Here is a 14,086-nt window from a genome sequence, read left to right as displayed (position 1 = left end):
AGGAGCTCCAGCATCACAGAGGGACCCTGATCTCTGCTTCTCGGAGCCTCTACAGGTCGTCAGTGCTCCTTCACCTGGAGCACGGCTCAGCCTTTTACTGGTGATCTGGAGGCCTCAGCTGTAGCGGGAGGAGCAAAAGGAGAGGGGAGCACCAATCCAGGTAACAGAGGGCACTCCCGGCAGCACCAGGTCCACAGGGCAACCAGCACACGTGCAGCTGGGACCATTCTCCCTGGCACCCTCTGCCCTTTTCTTCCAGTCTTTACCACTCCCTTCCCCTTCCTTCCCTCCTTCCTTCCATTCCTTCCCCATTATGAAGTCTCACAGGGAGAAACTGCATTCCCCAAGGGCAGGAGAAACCTGGTCATGACCATGGACTTCATAAAATGAAACATGGTTTCTAAGCCATCATAAAACCAGTCCTAACAACGTCATGAGTCTGTGATGAGTTCCTTTGACTCTCAGGCATAAGAGGGGTGTCAACTCCTCTGTGCCCCAAAGTGAGAAGTGTCTCCCAGAGCACACGCATCTCCTCAGTGTCGCTGGGAGGCAGCTCCATGCGGAACTGGATTACGAACCCATCACCTTGGACTAATTGCTAAGCCCCTCTGAGCCCTGGTTTTCTTGGCTGAAACAACTTTTCGGGTTGAGAGGAGCGTAAGAGGGACAACATACAGTTGCTCGCAGTCACAGGGGTGCTCCTGCCTTGCCTGGTCCCTTGCTGGCACAGGCCTCTGACCTTTCTCCTAGGCCCGTGGGGCAGAGCCAACTCTCAGCTGATGTTGGCAAGCGGCTGAGAGGGTGGACAGGCAGGCTGTCGGGGCCGGCCTTGTGCCCAGAGAACCTTCTGTGCCACTGTTCCTAGGCCAGGCAGGCCCAGCCCACCGGCCACTTCCCGTGCCCCTGGCAGGACAAGGCTGTAGGCCCCTCCTCTCCTGCATCTTGCTCAGCTGACCACGGTGGCCACCCTTCTCCCACAGGCCCTAGAAACAGAAGTCTCCAATATAAATGCAAATTCGCTGCAGTCCCCAGTCTCAGGCTGGCAGCTCCAGCCTGTGCTGCAGGCTGGGGACCTGAGCCGACACTGGCCGGGAGGAGATAACGCATTTCTGAGCTACCCCCACTCTTGGCCCTGCCACTCTTCAGCCTGTCAGCTCCACAAAGACCCCAGGGAGTCCCAGCCCTTCCTCTTTGCTGCCCCATAAGGCCTGTGATGGGCCTGCAAAGATCCCCTTGCTGCACTTGTGGAGGGCAGCAATCCGCACAGTGACGATGCTCCACCCTCCTGCCCTCCTGGGCTGGCAGGGACAAAGCAGGAAGCAGGCTCGAGAAAGGGCAGGTGACCTTTAGACCTGGGGGCTAATCTCTACCATCCTCCTCCTCCCCCGGGCTCCAGGCTGCCACCAGAACGGAGAAGTCCTTTGTTTGGGTTAGAAATAGGCACCCTTTCTTCCTGGTGCAAGGCAGACCCTCAGCAGCCCCTCTTAGCCCCCAGCTGGGCACCCCCGAGCCCGGCTATAACAACTTGCACAACTATACGCCACAGCTCTTGGCAGGGCTCGTCTCCTCTTCAGGACTTGGTTTCTCCTCAAGCCAGGGGAATCACCTAGAGAGACCTCCCAGTGTTGTACAACTCATCTGCTTAGGCCAAGGACACAGGGCCCTGGAGTTGGGCAGGGCAGCCCCCAGGGTAAGACCTCTTCTGGCTCATATATCTCACCATCTTCCCATTCCTCAGCCCCAGATAGTCCCACCCTTGTCATGACTCCAGGATTCTTAACAAGGGAGCAAGGCATCTCTGAGAAGCATTCTGTGATCCACACAAGACAGAGGTGGGCTAGGTTTGGGGTCGCGAGCAGAGCTCTGGGATGGCCCAGGTTCAAATCCAATACATTCTTGGCTCCAGCACTGATGGCACCTCCTCAGAGAAGCCTCCCCTGACATCTCACATGGAGCAGTCCCTTCCCTACTGCCAGAGACCATATCAGACTGCCCTGTTGGCTTTCTTCATGGCATTTATCGTTATGTGAAATTATCTCATTTATTTATGTCTTCCTGTGGTTATTTTCTGTCTCCCCTCTCCCTTATTGGAATTCAGGTTTCTACAAGGGCAGGCACCATGAATCAATAACTCTTCCCTCGACACTCTCGGGGAGATAATGACGGATGCCCTGCCATAGGGTTAGTGTAAAGCCTTCATCGAGAGAGCCGAATTTGCTTAGCCGAGAGCCAGCACACAGTAAGCGCTCAATAAATGCTAATGGATTTTGCTGTTACTGTCATCATGAAAGGGCTGGTGTCCTGGTGCCAGGAGTCCCAGTCTGGACACACTCCTCCACAAATTCCAAACCCAACGCTGGGGCCAAGTCCTCCTCCCTGCTTTACTCACTCCATGACCGCACGGCAAATTGCTGCTTCTCTCTGTGCCTCAGTTTCCCTCGGTAAAGTGATGGGGTGGCTCCTCATTGCCTAAAACTTCACAAAGTTGCTATGAGTGCCAAGTGACATAAAGAGGAAAACACACTTTTTAGTCCCTAAATATGATTTCAATACTACAAAGAACTGTGCATGCCTCTCCCGATTGCCTGGCCCCCCAAATGTGACATGTACATCCTTCAGAGCCTCCCAGACCCCTCCACCAAGAATCCCAAGGCCCTGCTTTCCCCTGACTCCACCCAGCCTTGACTTAGGCTTCTTCCAAGGAGGAGGTTTCCATTGGGGCAAGGTTTCTCGAAGTTTCGACATAATCATAACACCTCCCTCTCCCACTCCATTTGCATTCTGTCTGTATTTCATTATGATTAATATTTTCTTTAAATTGTCTCATTTTAAAAAATAAAGTCAATTCTTGCTAATGGGAAACTTTACAACATTGCCGTAAATTAAAAGTACTATCAGTTACTATAAAAAGGACATACGTTGATATTCCCTAAAATAAATACCTCAGTGTTAAAAGCCTGATAACCCCGGCAAGGTTTTCAAGTTCTCAGCCTGAGAGTTCTCTGGGGAACTTTTAAAAATTCCTTCCTTCACTGCACAAACATTTCATGAGAACCTTATGCGCCCAGCCCAGGTGGCAGCAGCTGTAAGTGACCCCATTTCCAGCCCTCAACACAGAGGGCCTAGTTGAGGCAGAAACGTAGGCCGTTCAAAATACAACTAATTAGCCAACAATCATCACCCATTCCGCCCTCACTGGGCATTTCTTGGTTCTTTCCTCTCAACACCACCTAATAAAGGGGTGTGGGAAGGAAGAGAGTGGGGAAGGTCTTTATCCATCAGAGTGACCATCCCACACACACGTGCAATCACACATGCCTGCTACATGCTCCTGCTCAAAACGCAGGCTCCTGGACCCCTACCCAATGCCATCCGTCGACTTTGCTGATTCCAGACTCTTAGGAAGGAAAATTCAACACAATGGCATATTGTTTCCAGGAAAGGTATCAAAAGTGAGAGCCCTGCGAATTTGGAAAAATGTATCAGTAACCTTTCATTGGATGAGCAATTTCTCTCCTAAGACTTTATATAAAAATCATCATGAATGTGAACCATCAATAGGAGATTCAGTAAACAGTATATTCCATACAGTGGAAACCTATGTACCCATTTACCAACAATGCAGTAGAATATTATGACATGGGAAAAAGCTCATGTTATATTGTTAAGTAGAAAAGTAGCTATAAAATAGAATGCATAATATCATTATATACACATATATATGAAAGATTGGGATGGATTTGGGTTGCACAGAATTTCTTAAACAAGAAACAAAAAGTCCAAACCATAAAGGCAAATATGAATAACTTAATCTACTTTAGAATTATGACTCTGCTCAAAGTTCACCATGAAACAATAAAAAGATAAGCCACAAGCTGGGAAACGTTTGTAACAATCTGACTGACAAGGGTTAATATCCAAAATACATAAAGAGCTCCTACAAATCAATAAAACAAAGACAAACAATGAAAAAGAAGAGTCTGAAGATTTGAACAGACATAAAGAGTAGAAAACACGAACAGCTGATAAACATATGAATAGCTGCTCAACCTCTCAGTAATTAGGGAAGTCTTAATTAAAAGCTCATTTCATGGCCACTAGATTGGCAAAACTTAAAAGCTGAACAAATTCAAATATAATCACTTATATGGAACAAGAAGGACTCTGGGGCACTGGTGATGAGGAGTCACTTTGGACAACCACTTTGGACAACTTGGCATTATTTTGCACTTGCTCTACAACCCAGCAGCCCCTTCCTGGAGACCTTCTAGAGAAACTTGTACGTGAGCACAGGAGATGTGGGCAATAACGTTCATACTGGCAGGACTGAGCCCTTCCCGCAACCCCCTGCCCTTGGGCACCAGATAAACTTGCCTTCCTGCCACTGTGTCCTCTGACTTTCATCGGACAGTGTTGTCCCCAGGGCTGTAACTTTAACTGTCCCGTACTCTGGGTGGTGCGACCCAGCCCTGCTCGGCAGCCACGGGGCAACCAGGTCCCACGCTCATCATTTGAGTGGAAGTAGCAGGACGAGCTAGAGCTTCAGTGACTTCCTGGGGGTCAGGGAGAGGTCAAGGGTGCTCAGGGCATTAGGAGGAGAGGTGGCAGGGCTGCAGGTAGGGCTAGTTCATAAATGACAGTTTATCCAAACAGCAGACTGCTCTGCTGCAGGGAAATAGATTGGCAGCTCCATAGGGGCGAATCCGGAACATCCCCAAGATGCATTGCCAAGGGGGGAAAGCAGCAGAGCCACTACACTGTGAGAAGGGAGGGGAGCAGCTAAGTGCATATATACCTATTCACTCAGCTGTGCATAAAATACTTCTGAGCACCAGAAACTCACCTCAGGGGAGGGAGGAGGGTGGCGGGGGCAGAGGTGGGAGAGAGACTTTTCACTGCAGCCCCTTTTGTACCTTTTTATTTTGTACACTGCATGTGGTACTGTGGAAAAATAGTCATTAAAAAATGGAAACAAAATGCAGTCCCATTAGATATAACACAGATACAACTACTATGGGAGTTGAATTAGTTATTGGTCACCAGTTGGCCTAATGCTACTTTGTAAACAATTAAATCATATCGTGTGTGTTTTTTCCAGCCAACTTTTTCGGTTTCAGACTTTTCAGCAGACCCTTGAAGAACCTGTGGCTTCCTGCACTGTGCCTGCGGGCCAGATGCATGGCATCACCCATGCCCAGCGACCCCCATATTCCCCAAGGGCCACTCATAGGTAGGCATTCCACTGAGTTAAATCATCTATAGGGGTCTACCCTGGGGCTGCTCTTTAATTCAAGTGAGTCCATGGGAAATTGGCCTGGCTCCTCCCCTTACTCAGGAGCCAAAATGCACAAGGTTGCTTTCTTCACCTCAGTCTCCCATTAGGCTAATATCTCCACCTAAGCTACTCTGCTCTCCTACCCTCACCCCCTCGTTCATTCCTCTTCAGGCACACTGGCATCCACGTTCTTCAAACCCCCCACTGTGGCAGGCAGAACTCTAAGACGGCCCCCAAGATTTCCAGCCCCCCCAGGTGTACCTGTCCAGCCTACTCCCCTGAACGTGAACATGACGGCGTTTACTCCTGAGATTAGATTATGCTACATAGCACAGGTTACTGCGCCACACCTGTGACTTGCAGAACTGTAGCTAAATGGGTGTTGTTGTGAGCCACTAAGTGTGTGGTAATTTATTACGTGGTAATAGAAACTAATACATGTGCTAAACTGGCTCCACTCGGGGCCTTTTCCCTGATGGGTCCCTCGGCCTGGAAGGCTCTCTCCCCAGATACCCACAGGGCTCGCTCCCTCCCTTCACCCAGGTCTCTGCTCACATGTCCCTTCCCAGAGAGAGGCCTGCTTAAGGCACCATCAGGAACAGCACCACCCCTTCATTTGCTGTCCCCCTGCCCACTTACTTTTTCTATATATCACTTATCACTCTCTGACATTATATGACAGAAATACAGTTCTATTATATGAAATAACTTTTTAATTTTATTTTGAAATAATTTTAAACTTACAGAAGAGTTGCAAACATTGTATGAAGAATTCCCATATATCCTTCACCAAGAATCCCCAAATGTTGACATTTAAACACATGTGCTTTACCATTCCCTCTTTGTGTAGAGAGATTTTTTTTCTGAACCATCTGTAAGTTGCTGATCCAATTCCCATGACCCCCGCAATACTTTAGTCTGTATTTTCTACAAACAAGGAAATTCTCCCGCATAATAACCACAATAAAATCATCCAAATCAGGACACTGACACTGATACATTCCTATCACCTAATCTTCAGATGCCAGTCAAATATTGTCAATTGTCCCAATAATAATGTCTTTTGTAATAAGCCAAAAGATCCATCCAGAAATACTCTTTGTATTTAGCTGTCTTATCTCTTTCGTCTCCTTTCATCTGGAACAGTCCCTCAGTTTTCCTCTTGCCTTTCATTATCTTGACACTTACCAAGATTACAGGCCAGTTATCCTGTAGAAGGTTCCTCCACTGGAGTTTATCTGATGGGGCCTTATGATTAAATTTAGGTTTTGCATCTTCAACAGGGACATCACAGAAGTGGCTGTGCTCTTTTTGTGCAGCCGACCAGGAGGCACGTGCCAGCTTGTCCCGGAACAGGTGATGTTACCTTGGGTCACTTGAGAAAGGTAGTATCTGCCCTGTTTCTCCACTATAAAGTTACTCCCCTTCCCTTTGTAATTAATACGCTATTTGTGCGAGATACTTTAAGACTATGTAAATATCCTGTCCCCCAACAAATTTTTACACAATGGCTTTTGTTTAGCATCCAGTGAAGATTTTTGCCAGAATCAATTATTACCATATTTCCATCCTTCCTTCTAGCTTTGTTATTAGACATTCTACTGTCAGAAAGGCTCTCTTCCTCCATACATACGTGTGTATGTATGCATGTATGCATGTAAGATCTATTCCCTATTTCTCCAGGACCAGAAACCATTAGGATATGGTAGGCACTCAATAAAATGTGTTCAATAATGAATGAACGACCAATGCTCTCTGATTCTGAACTTGACTGCCTCGAGCATGTACATAGCGCTCATTGTGTGCTAGGGGCTATGCATCTTCGTGACAATCCTCCAAACTCCTCTGTGACGTAGGGACTGTTTTGACAGTGTCCCTTTAACGATGAGAGCCCAGAGAGGAAGCAAAACCAGGCTGATGTCATACAGCTAGCCAATGACCACGCCACAGTTCCCACTCTGGGCCACTAACAACCTCACCTACTGATCTCAACACATTTCTTCTCTCCCCACACACAGCTCAGCCTCCCAGCCCCTCATGGACCCCTCATCTTGCCTATCACACTTTCATGGTCCTATCCACTTCTCAGTCTCACCCCCAGCCAAAGGCGCCTGCTCCCCACCCTCAGCCAACACAGGACAAGACCAAGAAGAGGAGCTGTCATTTCCATACAGCTGTCTCCAGGAGCAGGGCCCTGCCCGAGCCCCCCCATTTTCCCTGAAAAGGCTGAATTGTCTCGGCCGTTTGGGGGGCACCTCTCGGCACAGGCCGGGCTGGCTAGGCAGGGCCTGGCTGGGCTATTATCCCACATTATCTCACTCCCCTGCTCCTGAAAAGAACCAGTGACTGCTCGCCCCCCTCAGCCCTCCCCTGCCTGCTCCTGTCTTTTACACTTAATTACCTCACTCATTACGCCGCAGCCTGCAGAGGCCGGACCACAACTGGGGCGTGAGTAATCTCCGCATCACACACCCAGCCAGCCGGCCGGCAAGGAGCAAATTGCTCACACAGCCCATAAATAAAGGATCAGGGCCCACTCAAGCCCTCGCAGCAGAAGGACTTCCGTGGCACTATCGTGAGAGGCAGGAGTGGGTCCCAGCTTCCCAGTTGGCCTTTGCCAGCCCTGATGAGATGGTCTCCACCTCCCCCACCCCAGACAGTGACCTTGAACTTCCCCAGGCCACTGAAGTCACTGCCACTGACAGATGGGGCAGCATGGGCCCCGCACCCCTTCCTTACCACAGCCAGGGAACAGTCCAAGCATAGCTTCCGGGCTTCCTGAGTGACGCCTCCGGCCAGCTCTCACCGCCTCCACCCCGGCTGAATGTTTTGCAAATCCCTATGTCTTCTTTCTTCCCCAGCTTCTTTGCACGTGCTACCACTCCTGTTCCTGAACACCCTTCCTGAGCACCCAAGAGCCTGGTTAATTCCTACTCATTTGAGAGGTCTGGGGAGCCCTCCCTGATCGCTCTGGGCTGGGTTAGGAACCTTATGTGCTCTCTCTCATCAAGGCATAAAGGCTTTATGTTGTCACTGTGTTTTTGCTTGGGACTTCTGAAGGAACAACCGAGTCTTATACATCTCCCTTTGCCTAGTGCCCAGCCCAGGCCTGACACATCGCTTAAATGGCCCTGAAACAGCGTAGGCCATTTACTAGGCACTAAGTAAATGTGGGTGAATGAATGAACAAGGGAATGAATGAGGTGATGATTGTTAAGCTGCATACGTAGGACAAAGGCGTTTAAGACCTTTTCCCATGGGCCTCTTCCTTCCCATGCAATAGGCTCCTGCAGTGCAGGGCCTCTGAGCTCAGAAGGTGGATGATCTGAGGCCTCCCTGGGGCTAAAACTTCCCTCAGACCTCTGGGAGGTCAGGCTCAGCCTCCTTCCCTTGTGTCACCTTTGGAAACACCAACTTCTCAACTCTGTCATGAGATAGTCCAGCCTTGGCCAAGCAGTAGCCTGCACAACCTCTTCTCCATCAACTTAAATGCTTCTGCTGGCCCATCACCTCCCACATCACCTCAGGGCATCTGGCGCAGGAGCTGGCTTCGTGGTCGGCTTCTCTCGGTCTGGGAGACTTTGTCTCATTCTCCTGCTCCCCTCCCTGATCCACCATAAGGGAGGGAAAATGGAAAAGTGGTGGGGAGGGAGCTCCTCAAGCCTCATAGGCCAGAGTTCATGGAACCCTTTGATATCTGGTGAAGCCTAAGGACCATTTCTCAGAATAATGTTTTTAAATTAATAAAATAAAATACATAGTATTACAAAGGAAACCAATTATATTGAAACAGTTATCAAAATATTAAAAACAAATTTACATCACAGTAATAAATGTGCTTCTTTATTATATAGTCTAACACAAGGTTTAGCAAATAACTATTGTCATTCTAAGTCATCATGAGCGCAAATGGTATCTTAAGATATCTGGAATATCTGTAATATGATAAGAAAATGTCTGTGACTGCTATTGATGGCAAAGTCACAGGTCCTGCTAATACCACTGTGCTCTGTTGCCTGCATTCATCATTGAAGGAATGTTAAATTTCAGAGAGAGGCTACTGAAACTAAAGACAATACTTTTATTATTCAGGTTAATGTTGGGCCTTCTGAATTCCTTCTATGACCCCAGGATAGGAGCACCTGTGACAAGGAGTGACAAGTACATCGAGAACATGCTAGCATTCCCTTCCTGCAGCCTGGCAGGCATCATTAGTCAATTACAGCAGTCTTTCCCACCGAGCCCACACTCGGCCCCAGAATCCATCTCAACACCATGCTCCAGGCAACTGAGACCAACCAATCATAGTGGGCTCTTAAGCTGTAATCAATTTGCCATTTCTAGGGAGTTGGGGGTGTGGGGAATGCCATACTGAGAATGACACTGTGGGAGAAGGGTGGTAAAAGGAGGTTCAGCAACAATATGGGAGGGCACCTAAAAACAGAGCACTCAGTCGTTGCTTAATGTATGTCAGTCATCAGGGTAAACAGTCACCAGCATGCTTTTGAAATGTCTGGTCATGTTATTAGAAGTCCAGTACCTAGAGTGAGAGAGTCTTTTTCCGCTCAGCTCTGCTCATATATTTCTGGGATTTCTGTGTTCAGTTCTGGGTCATACACTTTCAGAAAAACTGGAGCATGGTTCAAGGGATCACCCAGGATGGCAGATGTGTGAAAACCATACCCTGTGTCATTTATTTGTTCATATCATGAACATGTATTGAGACTTTCCTCTGAGCCACATTGTGCTAGGAGCTGGGAACACAAATGTGAACAAGCCCAGGTCCCTGTCCCTGGGGTGAGGACAGTGGAAAGAACTGGGTGTCGGCCTATCATCCCCACAGGGCCATCCTGGGCAGAAGGATGGAATCTGTGGAATTCTATTCAACCTGAGAAAAATATTACTACTGGAGTATACAGACAGTGGCATGGGTAGCTGAATCACTCAGGATCCACAGCAGCAGCAAACATCTTGAAGAATCTCTAAGAGAGCCAGAAACCTGGAATGGAGGCCTCATATCCAGAAAAGAAAGAAAAAAAAGCCCCAAATTGGGTCAAAGCCCTGGCCTGGGGGAGACTTTACTGCTCACACCATGAGGCCCCAAGTCCAGAGCTCATGCTGCCAACACTGATGCTGGACACTGACTCCTGGATCTTTGCTGCTTTTAGACATTCAGCGGACAGGCTGCCACACTCTAGCCAAAATGTCACAGAGCTAGCCAGGACCACACGCCCACCCCTGGCTGCAGAGGAAGCAGGGAAGGCCAGTATGGACCCCACCAGCGGGAGGAGGGGACTCTTAAGGCGAGGGTGTTTGAAGGTGCTGGGCAGCTGAAAGGAAGGTCACCTGTCCACTCCAATCACCACGGATCAGGTGCTTCTGGTGGGTCCGGCTCTGTGCTCAGCACTTTCCATGGACTGTCTCTGTTAATCACTGCAGCTGTCTAGAGTGTGTGCTGTGCTTATCAATGCCCATTTTACAGATGAGAAAAGTGAGGCTCAGGGACTGTTAAGACATTTGCCCTGTTCTTTTAACTGCTCCACACAGGTGAGCCAGCTAGGGTATGTGGAATCATTACCCATTGACCTAGGCAACTGAGCCCTAGGTGCCACCAGTCCTGGGACCTCTCGGATTTCAGATGGACCTACCACAGCAATGCTAGAATGAATCCCCGTGTCCCAACAAGCACCTGATGTGTTCTGGACTCTACACAAAAGTCATCTCAGAGAGGTGTTTCTTGACCACCCCATCTAAAACAGTCCCCACCCATCCTACTTTGTCCCATGTCATGTACCTCCCAAGTGCTTTGTAGATAGGAAGCTGGCATATCTACCTACTAGTGTATTATCTGTCAGCACAGTAGGATGTGAGCTGCATGCGAACAGGCCATTGTCTTGTTCATTGCTGTATCCCCTTAGCACAGTGCCTGCTACATACTAGGTGCTCGGTAAATCTCTGTGGACTTACTGGTTGGGAGCCCTTGGGCAATTTCTTAACCTCTGTGTGCCTAGTGTCCTCTTTATAAAATGGGTATAATCATACTGTCTACCTCCAAAATGGCTGTGAGGATTCTGTAAGTTCATGCGGCATCACAACCAAGCAAACCTTTTAACGAGCCCTACTGGGCACCAGTGGCCAGCAGGATTTCACTGGAGGGCCTTGACCATTAGAGCCACAGGAGTCAGTGAGGAGACGTTCCTTGGGACCAAAAGGTCCAAGAGGTCAACTGGAAGAGGGTGGGCTCAAGGTTAACAACGGCTGGTATTACTGAGCACCAGCTGTGTGCAATCCTAAACAGCTCACTCATTTCCCACCTGCTCTGTGAGGTGGGTACCGTTAGTATCAACATCTCCACTGGACAGGCAAAGAAACTGAGGCACAAAAAGGATGCTAGTAAGTAGCAAAGGAGAGGTATGAACCCCGGCCTCCCACGCTTTTGACCTCTCTGCTCCCCTGCCCTTCTGCAGCTAGGGGCTGGAGGGGAGGCTGGGAAGGTGTGCACTGGGGGCATGTGGGTGTTCGGACTCCTTAGGAGTCTATCCACCCACTGAGCCTGGGGTCAGGCACAGGTCAATATTGACAGCCCCCTGCCTCCATACACCTGGGCCACCTCCTGGCTTTCTCCAGAAGCTGATGGGTCCCAGCTGGTGTATGAGCAGAGGCAAGGAACAGGAGGCAGAGCCCGGGGTGCTGGGGAGGGTTGATTCCTCTGTTCCAGGAGCCCTGGGAGCCCAGAAATGCCAACTCTGCAGCTCTGACAGCCGCCTCAGCATCTGCTAGGGATGGTACTGGGCTCGGCTGGTGGGGAAGAGAGGGAGGCAGGAGAGGCCGCGTAGGGTGAGGAAGCCAGCCTTGATCTGGCAGGCAGGAGCTTGAAAGTCCCAGAGAAGGCACCTCCCTGTCCCGTGCCTCAGTTTCCCCAACTGTCAAATGGGAGTGGGAAAGGAATGATGCTGATATCCCAAAAGCTGTTCACGTAGAGCTCCTGTTTATCAAGGGCTAACTATTCTCCAGGCCCCTTACAGCCCTATTTAGTAGGTGCTATTGTTGGCCTCAGTTCACAGAGGTGAAACAGAGGCACAGAGAGGAAACTGACTTGCCCAAAGTGACACAGCTTGAAAAGGCAGAGCTGGGATTAAAACTTGGCTCAGGGTGACCCAGGCCCAAACTCTTGACACTTGATTGAATGCAGGGCTCTTGTGTAAGGGCCTTTTAGCCACCCTACCCCAACCCCCAACCCACTGGTGACCAGTCGCCAAGTCCCCTGACCCAGCAGGGAGCCTGATGATCAGATTCTTTCAACCAGTCCTTTCTAGAGGTTCCAGGGAGCTGCTTAAGGTGTGGCCTTGCAGTGGTTAGCATTTTCAGGAATAACTCCAACTCTGAAGGAAAGACACTAATGGGGGGGAATGTCAAGATCTGTGATAATCAGGAGAGGGACTCAATTATCCCCCAAAGCAAAGAGAAATCTTGAGGGCTGACAAATCAACCTGAGCTCAGGCCAAAAGGGACAAAGGTGCCCAGCCTACATGGCTCAGTGGTTGAGTTTCAACCTATGAACCAGGAGGTCATAGTTCAATCCCGGTCAGGGCATATGCCCAGGGTTTTGGGCTCGATCCCCAGTAGGGGGCATGCAGGAGGCAGCCAATCAATGCCTCTCATCATTAATGTTTCTCTCCCTTTCCCTTTCTCTTTCTGAATAAAAACATATATATATATTTTTAAAAGGACCAAGGTGAATGAGGGTCCCAAGGAGGTTTTTCACTCATTGGTTCATTCATTCATCCAAGAGATGTGTTTATTGAGCACTTATCACTTGCTCAACACTGTGTAGGTGATGGGGTGTGGCAGTGGACGGAGAGAATCTGGGCTCCCACTTGAGGAAGATGCAGAGGGTGACCCCTTTTGAAGGGCCCTCTCCTACCTGCCGCAGTCTTTTAGAGAAAGGGACTCTGGTTTAAAATCAAGGCTTTGCAGCCATATAGCCCGGTTTGAATCCTGCCCAGTTGAGTCCCTTTGGGTAAGTCACCTTGCCTCTCTGAGCCTTGGTTTCTGCATCTGTGAAATGGGGATAGTGGTAGGCCCCACATAGCTTGTTGTGATGGTTAAATGAGCTAATCCACATGAAGAGTTGGATTTGGCTCCTGGCATATAACAAGTGCTCAATAAATGTCATCTAGCATTATTATAATCTTGGGCTTTGAAAAGTGGTTCTTCCTACCACATATCATCTCTGTTTTGGGCTAAATCCAGGGGTCAAGCAAAGGAGCAATGGAAGGAGGGGTTAACTAGGCAAAGAGGGGAGGGAAATGTGCTCTGGGTAGAAGCCTTAGGAGGGTCTGGGACCCTGCCATGCCCCCAACAGCCCCAGTTTGCCCCTTCCTGAAGTATGTTGAGGCTCTGAGCTCCTGGGCCCATGAAGAATGAAAATGGAAAAGTTTCCAGAAATCTCCACCAGAGCCTCTGCAGCTGGAGGAGAGGCAGCATGGTGGAGATGTCAAAGCACAGCTTCTGGAGCAAATTGGGTTGGACCTGTGGCTCACCACCTACTAGCTGTGAAGCTTTGGACAAGTTACTTAACCTCTCTGGACTCAGTTATTTCCTGTCAAATGGAGCTAACAATACTGTATGCCTCAAAAGCAAGTGTGAGGGTTAACTAAGGTAATATTTGTAAAGTGTATAGATCAGTACCTGGCACATAGCCCAGAGGTGTGTGTATTAAATAAATAAAGTGTAGAAAAACATGCAGCGGCCATGGGGAGGTGCCTGCCACTTGGCTCTCCTATGGACTGCAGTCACTGAGAGTCTCTA

Source organism: Miniopterus schreibersii (genome assembly GCF_964146895.1).
Source record: "Miniopterus schreibersii genome assembly, chromosome: 10".
NCBI lineage: Eukaryota > Metazoa > Chordata > Mammalia > Chiroptera > Miniopteridae > Miniopterus > Miniopterus schreibersii.
The sequence above is the reverse complement of the archived record's forward strand: the minus strand, read 5'-3'. Positions refer to the sequence as shown.